We start from the raw sequence: 15,372 nt of genomic DNA, 5'->3' as shown, positions 1-15,372 counted from the left end.
GAAGCTGGTGGACGAGCAGAGAGAAAGAAAATCAAGCAGCAACACGACGAAACCGAAACCAAGAGAACACTTCCGCGAGCCGTGCGCGCGCGAGCAGAACGACAGGGTGTGCGTGTATAATCGTACAATTATGCAGGTACGTATCTTCGAGCGACGCAGTGAATGCGAGACCAACCGGTCTCTCCGTCCGCCTGTCTCGAGTGTAGCAACGATATCCGTCAGATTAATTATACAACGTTACGTTTATCGATAACATATCGTCGTTGACGAGTAGCGCTCGCTAACACTTCGATAAGGTCCAGGCTAACTGTATATCCATCGCCGTTGCGATGGAAGAATCATCCATCAGACTAATTGTTCGTAAAAAGTGCGACGCTTGTAATTAGAATAAATCACAACTGGTTTTTTTCTTTCTTTTTGTTCGCTCGTGTGCTATTAGCGTCTAATGCGAGGTGTTTTACGAGTGCGCGCGAGTTTTAACATTTTATTAACTCCACTGGCGCTTACGTACGAGCATTTACGACTGAGAAAAACGCACTCGACGTGACTGTTAGCATTCTTGTCGGGCACGTGTCGTAGGCGAAATACGCCTCTTGTCGTTTAATTAATAAAAGACATTTATATAATCACTCGTGTTGCCTTTGTAATGGACACGGCGACGTGAGCTGAAAGAGGCGGACAAAAGGTGGAGTAAAAGATTGCGAAGCCGTGATGTGGAAAGTATCGGCGCATACTTTGAATCATAAAAGTTTGCTCGTTCATACCGCTGAACGATCCGATTTCGCCGGTGAATGGCACTTTGATCGCAACGAAAAATAACTCTGTAGAATGCAGAAATGATTATTGTAACTATAATATAAGCGTGAATTTTGGTATTATTGGCAATTAAACATTAAATATGTTTCCGTGATTAAATAACAGATTCCGATGCAGAATTCCTGTATTTATAATCCATGATTAAAAAGGCAGGAACATGAGCCATTTTGTAATAATCGTATCTGCATATCTAATGCAATTTGATTAAAGTAAAATAAAAGTATATAATTCTTTCTCTTTCTTTTTTTCAGGTAAGTCAACCATGTCGTACGTAATCTTCTCCTGACCTCACAATTATGTGAATCGGCCAATCAGGTAAATCGAGATTTAATCGCCAATAAATGTAAGACCAATCGCGAAGCTTGGCTTGCCACCGTGAACTTGGTTACCACTAATCAAGATATCTTGTTAATTTAACTTGTAAATGCTAATGAGTTGCAAAATGGTTATTTAATCTATATTATCCAGAAATATTCGATTACAGGCTACACGACCGTCGTTCGGTTCCATCTAGATTACGCAAATGTTCCATGAAGCATTCCAAATCGAAATGCTGCATTGCGGAAGAGAAGACACTTTATATATCTTGCATCAGTTTAAATCGTGATAATGTACACCATGTAGATTACACAGATTTAAATGCTGGCTCCAATAATATCTTCTTGAGATAAAAACACGTTCCATTAAGAATACAATTAAATCACAAAAATTCTGCTATATTAAGGAGGTATCTGCTTCGACGAGCTTTCGAAGACTATTCCTTTGACATGAAACTGTTAAAATTGGGAAGCTTGAAAGGGTCCTGCCTAACAGAAGGCTCAATTCCGATTAAATTGGTGCTTAAAGGATCAGACTGATGAAAGGCACTTTCAGTCTCATGTTACGTGCCTATGTAAAATTAACGTTAATCGCCCGGGCGATGTTCGTGGACGGAGCGCGGATTGGAATACACGGGCAGACGGTCGATGACAATTTAGATTAGACCGGGCGTGCAATAATCGAAACGAGTGCGCTAGGGCATCCGCGAACCAAGAGCACGAATGATTGGCTCAAGTTGCTAATGAAGAGCTCAGGACTAAGTAGTCCGTAACCCATTCGGTCCTCGTCCCCGGTTACCGTTCCCAGTTACCGTCCACATTCTCGTTTCGTGCTGTCCCACCGTGCCGTCGCGTTACATATGTATTACGATCCGTTCCTTTTGCTGATACGATAGCACGCTGTGTATACATATGCTCGCTTCTGTGTGGGAGTAATCGCTGGCGTGTGACGGTCGTGCTTGCCGCGGCATCAATTAAATCTCTGATTAGCAAACCCTTCGACTGCGCTACGTACTCCGGTCTGGTGCCTTTGAATCTCGCTGACGATTATAGACCGTTAGCGCTAACTCGGGACAATCGAAAAGTTCGTTGGTCCAGTCGTGCGGGAACCGAGTTAACCGAGTCGTGTATACGCGACAAGCGACGAGTTGCCGACGCGAAGGGCTCCATTGAATTCGCATTATTTCGCAGTCACTACGCGTAATCGCTGCGCGAACGCATTCTGAATAATGAGATGGATATGCCAAATAATAAGATTTCTTATCCATAATAAGAGATATTTCCAGTAAGACGTTATTTTATTTTAAAATATTGTTAGTGTTAGTGTTATCAACTGTCATTGTAGCATTTTTATTATTATTACAATTACCTTTAACATTATTGCACAAGCAAACAGTTTTGGTTCGATCAAATATATAATTGACTCTCGTTTGAGTATATCTAAATTATAATATGTCGAATTTTACAAGTGTTGGTAACGGTATCAATTCAGATGAGATAAATCAGGGAATTACTAATGCTCATAAAGAAGTATACAATCACGTAATTATGACCGGTATCATCATCGGAGATCCTTGTACGTGGTGAGATAACTTTCAGGTAGAAGACTAATTTCAATCCTTCGTCATCGTAAATGCGAGAGACGTTTAGCTAGCGCGCCGTAAAAATATCCGGCAACATCTCTATACATATGTAAATACCGACGTAGGTATTTTTCGCGTATTTTCGACAAAAGGCATCGCCGGTGAACGCGGATACGCCCGGCGAATAATTTAGCGGCCCACAAACGGCGCCTCTCCGCCTCGGCTGACCGGCAAAGCGGTGGAAAGGCCATAAATTCAAGCGCAACGAGCGACAGAATAAAACGCAAATCGTGGTTCTCACCGTCGTTCTGCTCTCCTCGCAGGCTGAAGAGAGCTAGCGCGGTTTCGCAACAAAATAAAACATGCGGCCAGATTCTCTTTTTCTTCCTCTTTCTCTCTTTCTCCCTCTTGGGCGCGAGGTCGAAGACGAAATCGCGCGAATCGAGACGCGCCGCCGATTCGACCGCGCGGGAAAGCTCGAAAAAAGCGATGCGGTCGCAGGATTTATGACTGTCGCTGCTCGTTGTTGTCCATGGAACGAGGAACCCTCGGCCCGCGCTACCTGGGGAGCCGCGGGCAATCCCTCATGTCCATCCGTGACGGTATATCCTGCCTCCTCGCCTCGCCGCGGATTGGAGAGAGCGACCGGAGGAGTAATGGGTGACCCGGAGCAGACCGGAGGAATCTCGATTTCGCGTATCCCTGGTTAGTAAACGCGCTTGTTCGACACCGATTCCGACTCGTGTCGAGACGGTTCCGCGACTACCACCAGCCTCGGTTATTTATTACGTCTTGGCCGATTCCGCCGATTCCCGCGATGGTCGCCGCCACCGCCTATAAAGAACGGATTTTCGGTACTGGGTCCGCGCTGTCGAAATCCGTTTCTTATAGCGGATCCTCTTCGTCGATCGTTGATTTCACGCGTCCAACTCTTCCGATCGATGAGCAGAATTTTATCGTTATCCTTGTGCACACCGTCAGCTACCCCGCGATTTTATATCGGTCTTACTTATCTTAATATTTATGCTGCCGCGGCGAATAATTTTTATATCCTTCGCTTGTGACATATTCAGGCGTGTCCGGCAGCGTACGGTCGTTGATCAGAACGTATGATGCCGTAAATTAAATAAATATATGACACGTTACTTTTATGTGCGCGCCGATAAAAATACATCTACTATTATATTTAAGATATATCTATATGCACGAAACCGTTAATACTTGCCGCGAGGCATAAATAGCATTTCTCTTATATGCAACATTCTTCACATTCACTCCGTTTGCTTCTTGAAAAATTTTGCCTATGGAAATCAGAATACCTGACACAGTTTTATGTCGTTTCCCAACTCATATTTTTACTTTCACTTTGAAATCGATGGCATAAGTAAAGTAGAAACTATAATCATCTTTGAATTAATATAAGCTTATTGACACTGCATTGTCATGCAAAAATTCATTTATCTGTTACTCGTTTCTTATTGCACCACGGTGCATTCTCTTAGCTGGAACGTCGGCGGCGTTCTCGGTCTTTTCCAAGCAGGGGCGCGTCGGTGAGGCATATGCTATTAATTTGTATCGATAGATACCGAACGAAGAGAAACGTGCATGCATACTGGTACGTTCGTTAGTCGGTCCCCACGACTACATGTAGAATGTGCCGCGGAATCGCGTCTGTGTTCTTTCCCGAACGTGCACACGGACATATGGGGACATGGGCGACCGAGATAGGTGAGGCGCTTGCCGATGCGGGTGAGTGCCCCATGTAAGGCCAAAGAAAAGCTCGTTGCGTGTGTGCTCTCATGCACTTTCGACTGACGTGAACGCGCGCGCGCCCGCGCCTGCGAGGCACGTAGGAGGATACTCTCTCGGCGGGTAATGATCACGATTGAATGAGAATGAGGCCGAGGGAGCCAATACAATTAACCCCGGCAACATGCCATTGCTAGAACGGCAAGGCGCTCACCGTGCGCAGCCTTCGGTGCATCGCGTCGCAAGTCGGCGACCGCGTGCGGTCGCCTGTCTGCCTACAAATGTAATTATTACGGCGCCGCGCGAACACATCCGTGACTCGTGGAGGAATGAACTAGTGCACAGTACCAGACAAAATCTGCAATCAGTGTTCGTCCAGAGGAATAATACGATTTAGCGAACGGTAACATCTATTTGAGACTGTATGTGAGCAAGTTTGCGCACAGAGACTGTAAGGAAGCCTGTTTTATAATGGGATTTTTTTGTTTGTTATGTGGATCATCCCCAATTTTTATTTGATACTATGTAATTGATATGTAACGCGTATGCAACACTTACACGTTGTCATCACCGTTTCCGTTTGAAATGACTTCACAATTACGTGCATGCTTCTCGAGCGATGCCTCATCAGCGTTGAAACGAGCGCGAATGGCGAACGAGAGAACGACCTCGGATGCTTCTGGATCGTTTTGCGGCCGCAATTATTGTGGGATAGATGTTAGGAGCAGTAGTAGCGCGAGTGCAGACGCGTGCTGGGTTTATGTCGCCGAGGATGCACCTGCAAAGCGAATCCGATGAATGGAGACGCGGGTCGTGCGAGATTCATCGCGCGGCCCTTTACAGGCGCGATGACTTTATTATTGCCTGTTGCACACACAAGGCGAGTGGCATTCGTTCCGACCTTGCATGCCATATCGATGCGTGGTCCTCCAGCCATTACTTTGCGACCCGCAGTAATCGACCAAATGAATCTACAATTACTTGTCTCGAATAATAGCAAATACGTAAATTAAAGTCTCCAGTAAATTTTAAATAATTTCTTAGAATAAAATAAAATTTTGCTCCGACAAAAAATGATGTATCACGAGTGCAAATATTTGTGTGGTTTAATATTTAGAGAAGTAATTCTCTCGTGATAAAATGTAAAAAATATGGAATATGTAAAAATACCTAAGAATTGCTTATAGATGTATTCTCATATGCTAGGTGGTACTGAAATCTTTCTTTATTGCGATAGTCTTCCCTTAGTCATACTTTATGAGATTTTGACTATTCTTAAATAAAGGAAATGATTTAGGATCAATGGACGACCGCTATAAAAGGCAGGAATCCGCGATGGAAGACGTAATCTGACTCCAGGCGATCGTGGATCCGTGGCTCCGGCCGATAGTCCAGGATCTTCTCCCGAGAGTAATCCGGTTTTCACGGTGCTCCTGAAATACGTTCGATTCCTGGCGATGTCCTGCATCTCACCGGATAACGTTTACACCCACATGCCCAATGATCCTCCACGGTCTTATGCGTGAGTCCCGTGCCCCTTTGGCATCCTTGCCTACGGTGCATCTCTTGGCAATTCTCGCGTTCGCGTCTCAAGGTAGCCGAGTGTTGCTTTCCAAGGACCTCGCTTATCCCTTCGTCGCGTCTCTTATTGCCGTCGCAAAAGAGTGCGGATAATGTTGACTATCCGCAGCATTGAAAAACGGCATGTTTTTTATGGGAATTCCCGTCGCAATTAGCGTCCCATTTCGCTTCCCGCTAAATAATTGAAATTTAATACTGGCGCACCGATGTTCGGTGTGTTCTGTTCCCACTGTTCCCACGTCGCCGTAACTTTCCACTCGCAATTACTATACCGGTGGTCCAACAGCGTCTCGACTCATCCCTCATTTAAATCAAGTTTTCGTGAAAGCATCGAATTTCATAATGGCGGCTGTTTTGAAGAACGGAGCCTGCTTGCGATTACTTTGAGCTGCCATCACTGGCTTCTTCCTCCGCTTAAAATATCAGTTTTCACCGAAACGCCTCCTCTAATGAGTTTGTAGATAATTGATAAGATGGGTAGAAAGAAACGGATTCTTTTCTTCGATATTTATTCAAGAATATTTTCTCGATGTGGCAGATGATGGAATCGTAAGCAATAAAACTACCTTAACAGCAGCTCGCACACGTTGCATCACCGTGTCTCAGGAACTCACCCTCGACGAAAAAGTTGTTGCTCGTTTCAGATGAGAAGTATTCCGATGATAACGTTCAGGTGAACGCGAGTCTGTTACTTTCATAACTACAAGATCGTATTTATGATACAGCGGCTACGTACACCACTGCCGTCAGACGGCTCCCGAAACTTTCGAGACAGTGGAGCCCGGGCGGGTGAAGTTTCGTGAATTATTTACGACCGCGCTGGTCATTCATACGAAAGAAGAGCACTAATTGAAAGTCCGCATTTCGAACCGGACCCCCCTCCGTTTAATTATATTTGAGAGCGTCTCTATTGCTGCGCGCTACGCGTCACTCGTCCGCCGTGGTGTAACCCCTTAATTGCATTTCCCGGTTCCGGCAGTCATGATGTGTTTCAGGAGACTAAACGCCTTCAGTGCACTGTATTTCATTCTCGTTTGCTACAGAACATTATTTAGTAATTGCACACCAAAGAGGTGGACGAGACTCTTTGACAAGCGACAGTTGCATTTATGTTTTACCTTTCTCGGGGAAACATCATAAAACCATTGCCCGATGATACACGACGAGGTATCAGCGTTTCTAACTGTATCAGAAATTATCCAACACCCCGTATCCATCTGCCCGCGCGCGCTCACGACGTGAACCGCTCGTCTTGCGCGAGAGGAAACGAGAAGAAGCTCCGTAGAGGTAGCGAGACGCGCACGAAGTGATGGGGCTCAAAGCTCCGAGCGAAATCAAAGGGAACGCGAGATGCTCTTCCGCGAGACGCGACATCGCCGGCGTCGACTAGCTTCGCCCGATTCTATCTCGATGCCTCGCAGGCTCACAAAGCGGATAGCAATTTAATAGAGGGCACGTAAGAGAGGACGGCGTTACGTGAAAGAAGCAATCTGCGCGGCTCCATTTCTCAGAATCACTCCGTCGGAGTGATCCGGGGCGCGGCCGGCGGTCGCGATCGGGAAGAATCGCGAATTAATTGACGACTTCCGACGGGTCGTTCGCGCCGCGCATAAAACGCGAGTCGTCCCGACCGCCGTACCCTTGAGCGATCTTAAAACCTCTCTGCATGGTGTTAATGACGGCTGTGGTCGGCGAAAAATCGGCCGGTGGAAGCGCAAGCAACCGCGCAGTGGAAACGCATTAGCGACGCGTACACTGTATGCCGTAAAGAAAAGGGAAGAAAAAGACGTGACGGAGGAGATGGCGACGAGATGGGGTGGAGGAAGGAAAAAGAAAATGCGCCAGGTATAAGCGAGTTAATAGACCATCGTGACGCTGTTTAATAAGATATTTAGGAGCCGCGAAGAGCCTCTTAATCTACCCTCGTATAAAACGACGCTTATGCAGGCGTAACAACGTCCGACCACGACTCACCGGAGGGTGAGGGAGAAAGAGAGACAAAGAGAGAGAGAGAGACACCTGGGAGCCCCACCTAATGGGACAAGTCCTAAAGCTGGCTTAACTCGAAATAAAAGCCGGCGATTTATAAATCTTATGTCCTTGACGCGGTGTTTATGGCACTCTCATCCAGCCACCTCGTCGTCGGTCGATCGCTGACCACGAGGTCGACGCTACCCTTGCAAAATCGCATCTGCTGATCCACGTTCTAGACCGGTACCGGTGAGTCATCGCGACCTTACTTCCCATTTGGAGGCGAGAGATATGCCACGTGCTGTTCTCCAAGAATTCGACAGCCTGCGATCGAACGAGGACTCATTCGATAGAATCGGTCAATGATCGATCCGTAGGCGCGAATTCTTCGACGCGAATGGGGACAAGGCGAGGTTAATGAACCGCCTAATCGGCCATGACAAAGTCACGTTTCCCAAGGTCGCTGGGTTCCGGTTCATCCGCTCGTAACTCGCTGCGCTCCGCGCCGCGCCGCGCTGCCCGCGGCCAATCGTCGGGCCGTGCCCAGGAAATGGGCCGACGATGAAAGATCAACTTGGTAATGCAATATCAGCCTCTCGCGCAGTGGGTAGAGATAATGGCGTGACCGCATTACGGCACGATACGCCAATTAGCGTCAGCCAAGTCGAGGATGAAGTTATGGCCGGTCGGGCCGGGCGAGTTGGCGAGCGCGTCTCGGACCGGACGCGGCGGCATAGTTACCCGCGGGAGAATGGCAGAGGGGCCCAGCACGCGCGCACGAGAACAGGACGGAGAAAATGAGGAGAGGTAGATCCAATCCCTGAGATTTTCCGCCGTTCGAGGTGAACGAGCGAGCGCGATTGGTGGACAACCGTGACGTCGTTGTCGGCTCGAAGATTAGTCGCGCGTAAGGGGATGATTATCGGACTTAATCGGGGAGTCACCGTCTTATTCAGCGAGAATAAATAACGCTCCTTGCCGCCTCCCTCCCGACGTTTGCTGATTCGATCGGCCGTGTTTTGCAGCGGATCGCTCAATGCGTCTCGTCCTCCGGCGAGAATCAACGAGAGCGGCGTTTTTGCTCGCCCGACGCGGATAAAATGGTTTGCGCAGGACTAATGAAATTCGCGCCGAGCGACCTTCGGTCATTGTCGACCGCTCGCATTGTCACCCTTCGTCGCGATTGTGTTTGCGAAACGTCTCCTCTCGACAACGGCCCGTCGTTATCGCGATATTGCGTTACGCGAATTCCGAAGGCTCGCCAGATGCGGCGCGAGCGAGCGCAGCTGCACGTGCTTTCAGACGTGGCTGTGATGCGCGCAGAAGAGGCGAAACGCGTGTGAATTATGGAAATGAGAACGAGCGGGTTATTGGCTCCGGGCGCTGATCGCAATCGCGTAATTGTCGATCGACGGCGCAGGTGAAAAAAAAGAGGAAAGAACGCGGCGAGCGGTGTCCGACGCGCGCACCGCCCGCCACTCGCTCGATAATCTCGCTGTTAAACAACTGGGACGCGTAAATCACGGCACGTGCGCCGTTTTAAAACTGCTTCGCGCGACTGTGGGCTCCGATACGAACGTGCACGCCTCCTCCGAGGTATTATCCCGAGGTGCGGAATATTTTACATGTGACAGGTAGTCTTATTAAATTTTAGACAAGTACCGAGTAAATCTGGGAGAACCGGCTAAAATTATCATTCTTTTGTAGGACTAAATGTTTAAAGAAATAAATAAATATATGTATATACGCATTCTTTTATTTTGAATAAAAATAATAAAAATAAACTTCTATATGAGTTTCTCTTTAAATAACATAAAAAGAATTTCAGTTAAGCAATCTAGAGCAGACTGCAAAAATAACGAATAATTCTTCACGAAAGCAATTTTTAACATTCTCCCCACATGAATAGAAACGACTTACACAGGATGCTATCTTTATCAAATTGTCCATAATTATAACAGTCCCTGATTATACTCATCTTGATATCCCAGGATATCCAGTTCTCCTCCACCGATTCTTCCCCGTCATCTATCCGGATAATCACGTCGCTTATGTGCATCGGACGTGTCTAAGATCGAGCGACCAGGGTGTTGTTTATGGTGGCGGCTCACGTTCCCGAGAGAAGCGATACGCGACGTCCTCGGCGCCTCGCGTAGCGGGTCGTGCGTTTCCCCGTTCGCAGCTCGTGCCGGCATTTCTTCCCACTCTCGGCGTCTCGCGCGTCTACGTGTCCAGGATATCAAACGACCGATTCCGAGTACCGGTCGAACATCCAACATCGCCGGCATGAACGCGAGCTCGCCGGCACGCTCACGGACCGCTCTCTAGGAAAAGGAAAACGCGCTCCTCGCCGACGGCCACCGTGCGTCGCTTCCTATCTCGGCAAGCAGAGCCGGGTGTACCTTTCGTCCTCTGACGGACGAGCCGCGGTAGCTGACAAGTTGCCCCATTACGCCCGTACCGCGTACCCGCCACCCAGGCGCGGGTAGCTCGCGCTCGCAGCGGGACCTCCGTGTTCGCAGTCTCTTAAAACTCCCTCGTCCACGTTCCCTTTCCTCTTCCTCCTCTTCATCTTCTCTTCCTTCTGCTGCTCCTCCTCCTCCTCCTTCCTGGTCCTCCTTATGCTTGTTTCTTCGGTCATCCGCCAACTTCGTAGACGTATCACCGCGATTCCGTCGCTTCCTCTTCCTCGACGGAGATGACTTCCGTGTAGGGTGCGCAGAAGAAAGGGCATCAGGATCTCTACGGCGAAAGTGTCGGAAAAATTAGAACCGTAAGATGATACGAGGTAAAGGAGAAGCTACTTGGTTGGTTATTGTGCTTCTATTTATAGGAACTTGCGCTCTGATGCTCTTAAAATGTTGAAGTAGGGACGTCATCTCTGTGTTGGGATACAGAAAGCTGCGGTTGAACGATGTTTTAATATCATTCCTGCGAGACACCCGGTGGCGTAATTAGCTACTTCGTTCTTCAAACACAATACTCGCATTGTCGAAAATTTCTGTGAAATGTACCAACTACTTATTAATGTGCCGTTGTATTGCATATTAAATTGCGCAATACAATTATTATATCTCAGAGCTACTTAGAGCTACAGAGGGCATTGAATAAATTCACGTTCGCGGAAAATTTCGAAGAATCTTAAATGGAGAATATCAAAAGCCGAGCTTTATATTGTACAATTAATATGTTTGCATTTCGAGTCAAAAGCCAGGGGGCCGCAAAAAGGAGTCCTCTTTGAATAGTGAATAAATTGGCATCGCGTAAGAACGTTATCGCTTGTTATAAACCGTGAATACGCCGTCTTCCTCGCTCTCAGTACTAAGATTCGTTATCGTCGACGGCGTTCCCCGCGGCAATTAAGCGAACGCTGCTCGGCGCGTGCAAAAGTTCTCAACAGTATCACGACGGTAAGTAAAGAACGCCGGATTTCGTCGCGTTCGCAAAGTTGCTCTCTCGGCGTTTCCGCCATGCGAGAAAGATACGCGATGTCCGAACTGCATTTCCCGACTGCGTCTCGTTCTTCTCCTTAGAGTACGCAAGGATGTTCACGAAACGCTCAACTCGCACTTCTTACCTCGCGCTAGACTTCGTCCTCGCGTCGCCGGCCTCATCCACTCGCTTCGTTTCCGGAAAAGTTTTCAGAAAGGCATCGCGCGACGAGACAGCCGGAAGTCAATTATCGCGAGAGGCGTAGCTGGCTGGTTACTCTCCCCGAGAAAATCGTGCTTCGGTATTTGCGGGTATTCGTTCTTCAGTGTGTCTCCGGGAAACGCGATCGAACGAGATCCGATATTCCGGCGGAAATATAATTTTAGCGGGGAAAGTTTTTCTCTCTCGCGAGATGCAATTACTCGTCCGGTTAAGGCAACGTGAAGCACTGCCGCGAACCAAGACCGTTAAGTTGGATAAGATCGCTTGGTTTTATTTTCGTGTCTCCAATCTGTCTTGTAGCTCTTGGGAAGTCGCATCGTAAATCTTGTCCAATGTGCATATTACGTACAATAGATAATACTCGACCCCGCGCGTATTCCCGCGACAAGTACGAGTCACCCGCTGCAGTGTACTGAAAATCTCTTTCAGCGAGACGCTTTAAATTCTATAAACTTCTGAAAGCCGGTGCGCGGAGTGACTAGCGATTCTTACATCGGTGAAGGATTTAAGACTTCGTGACAATCGCGGCTGTCCGGGGCGACGAATGCGCGCGGAATAAAGTCGGGGCGAAGTTCGCGAATAATTCAGCAGATTCTCGCGACGTTTCTTCGAATTCTTCGCCGGTACGAGGCGCTGTTTTTCACTGGTCTGCATCTGGAATATTTGAAAGGGCCCCAGAAGCGACGCCAATTAACGAGAGAATTATGAGGCGTGGAGTGAACGAATTTATCGCTGCAGTTCGCTGGTCAGGGAACATTTATACTTCGGGAACATTTCATAGCTCTTTGGCGCTTCGCGAATTCTTTCGCGTCCGGTCTCGTGCGCGAAAAAGAACGAACGGAACCGCGAGACGAGACGGAGAAACGGGAGGAGAACAACATCACGGCAAACTACGGTCCTTAAGTTGATTGCGCGAGAGAGCCAGGACTGCGAGGCCACTTCATCGTTAATTGTAATTTGACGTTTAGCTCGGGCACCGCTGATGCTCTCGGTCCGTAATTTTAATCCTTTCGTCGTCGAGACGATTTCGCCCCGAAACGCCCGAAAGCCTCGTGAAATTAATGAACTTAAGCACGATTTACGCGGGGAGGGAGACCGCGGTGGATCAAACGGCGGCGACGAGGAGGACGACGGTAAAGGGGAGTATAGGCCGTGAGAACGCTTAACTTTTAACGATTCCTGGTGCGACAAAAAAAAGGAGCAGAACGAGGAGGGAAAGGAAGAAAAGGAGACACAGTGCAAAGAGCGAGGGAGCGAGGGAGCACAGAGAGAGACTCTAGAGTACAAACTAACCCTCTGGCTTGTTCAATTAAGCCCGAATACACACGGACGAGACGACGTTCGTTTACACGGCTGAATGCCACGACCTTCGCTTCTCGGCGAAGTAGGTGTTGTTCGTAACGATGGGATATTTTAATTAACGAAATTTTAATTAATGAAATTGAAACCGCCGGAGTACGTAATATAAACGCGCTGCGAGCCGAATGCGATCTGGCGAATATTCTTTTATTGCAAACGCGGGTGCATTGCCATCTCCCGGTCCGCTTATTCTCCGTTTCTTCAGTTTCACGAACAGCTAAACCGAGTTTCCCATGTAAATTACATTTACTGATAATGAGCTGATAGTACAAAAGCACAGCACGAATAATAATGCTCAAGAATAATTACGAAAATTAACACGTTGACTTTTGTCTTTTATGTCGGAAATACGAATTTCCTACATGAATATCAATTCTCCTTCAGCTTTGATTTATCTAGGAACTAAGCCGAGAATAAATACGCATAGATTCTTTCGGCACGATCTACAGCAGCAACATTCTTTCACAAAATTCTTGATTGGGTCCTCTCACACGGGCGGAGCGTGGGCACTCCGTTAATCCCGTCATACTTCACGAATCTTACCATTCGGAGACGCGCAACTAGGAATCTAGCCTGTCGTAGATCACCTGGCGACAAAGGCGAAACAACGACGATACCCGTCTCTCGCGCGTGTAACGCGCGCGCGTTCTTCTTGCGCGCTTGTCCGTCCACGCATTCGAAAACGTGGGTCGACGACGCTAAGAAGCGCGCGGCCTCCCGCACGACTTTAATAACCAATAAATAACGCTAAACGCGTCTCGTGTTTTGATAGGGAGGCGCCGCATTCGCGGCCCGGCCATTATGATCCCCTTTCTTTTTTATCTCCCCGATACGCCCGCGTGTCCGTGAGCTCCGCGCGCGTATAATCGTTATTCCCGCAACTCTCGCGGCCAGTGTGGTCACCCTTAAATCACGATCCTGTCTAACGAAGAGACTAATCCTGATTCATGTCGGAGAGATGCGCGTAACCGGCTGTCCTCGTCGTTACTGGCGAAATTCCCGATCCGGATGGCCTAGCGGATTTCGCATAGCTGCGTATTCTTAATTAGAAGCCGCGACTATGCAGCAGGTGGGAAACGAGGGTTGGTAAAGGACGAGATGAAAATAGAATGTCGAGAGTCAGAGAACGCATATGATTAATTCAAAAATCGCGCAGCTGCCGCGAATGCGCGACCAGTTATATATATTATTGCTGGAGATTTATCGCTGTTCGTAAGATATCTTTTAATACGCCATATAGATCTTCTTTTTGCATTTATCACATCTACGTATCATTTATCACGCGAGTGCGTTTATTAAGATTGAGATTCCTTCATGAATAAAATACTCTTAATTATTATATCGAGAGCTATTCTTCAATCTCGCAGTTATCTCGTTCGGGCTTAAAACATAAAGCAGCTTTGTGGACAAAAATATTTGCAACGGCCATTCGCTCGCGTTCAGTATTTCGTTCACGAATTTGAACATTCAATGATAAATTATGGAAGACTTTAGCAAACCTGATTATACCCTTTTAAGACAAGAGCTTCGAGTAATCCTAGGCAACTGGCGAAACCTTCGCGCAACGTTTCAGACTCAAAGCCGCAATTAGCTCGCACGAGGATGCGAGCAGAGCTATCCGCCGTCCACCGTCCGCCTGTCGAGAGAGTCTGAGCTTGAGTGGCGGACACGACGGGGCCACGTCAAGAGAGTTAGCGTAGACAATGGCCGCGCCTCGATGCGGATTACGTCGTGGCCACTCGAACGTCGTGGGAAATAAAGTAAGACCGTATTTACGTGTGACAGGAGTCCTTCGTTCTGTCGTACCGACATCGATGACACCTTCCTCGTGGATTGTCTTGAACGCGCATGATGACTCTTATTCAGAATCCGCACCTAGTGATATTGATCGGCCGAAGTGCATGTTGTGCAATCGTACTGAATACGTATTCACAAAGGATGTTTATGCATCCAATCATGTTAAGCGCAAGTAAGAAGTTCGTAGGACATGATCTAATACCAGAAATGTCACGAGAACGTGAAATCAACGTAGAATTTTAAACGTAAAATCATGTTATCAGGCGTTCAATGATATCACAATTTTTTATATTAAATGGCATTTTAAAACGCTAAAAAATGAAGGCGAATGGTAAATAAAATACCTATATATATACGTCGATATTCATATTAAACGGTCAGTGACATCGAAAGGACGAACAAAAGTGAAAGCACGATCGATCGATGATGGTGAGACGTGCGTTGACTCGCGAACGTCACGATCGAATCTTCCCCTTCCGGTATCCTTTCATCTCCACCGCTCGTTGACTCGATATGACATGTCACGTGTCGTCCGGTACTCAACT

The 15,372-nt window shown here is 47.5% G+C and overlaps 1 pseudogene; it reads right to left on the bottom strand.

Annotated features, from left to right (window-relative positions):
• Nucleotides 1-537: 537 nt before the first annotated feature.
• On the bottom strand, nt 538-14,266 carry LOC113561762 (annotated as a pseudogene).
• Between the last annotated feature and the right edge of the window lie 1,106 nt (nt 14,267-15,372).

Source organism: Ooceraea biroi, chromosome 4, assembly GCF_003672135.1.
Source record: "Ooceraea biroi isolate clonal line C1 chromosome 4, Obir_v5.4, whole genome shotgun sequence".
Classification (NCBI taxonomy): Eukaryota; Metazoa; Arthropoda; class Insecta; order Hymenoptera; family Formicidae; genus Ooceraea; species Ooceraea biroi.
This window is presented reverse-complemented; position numbering and strand designations above follow the sequence as displayed.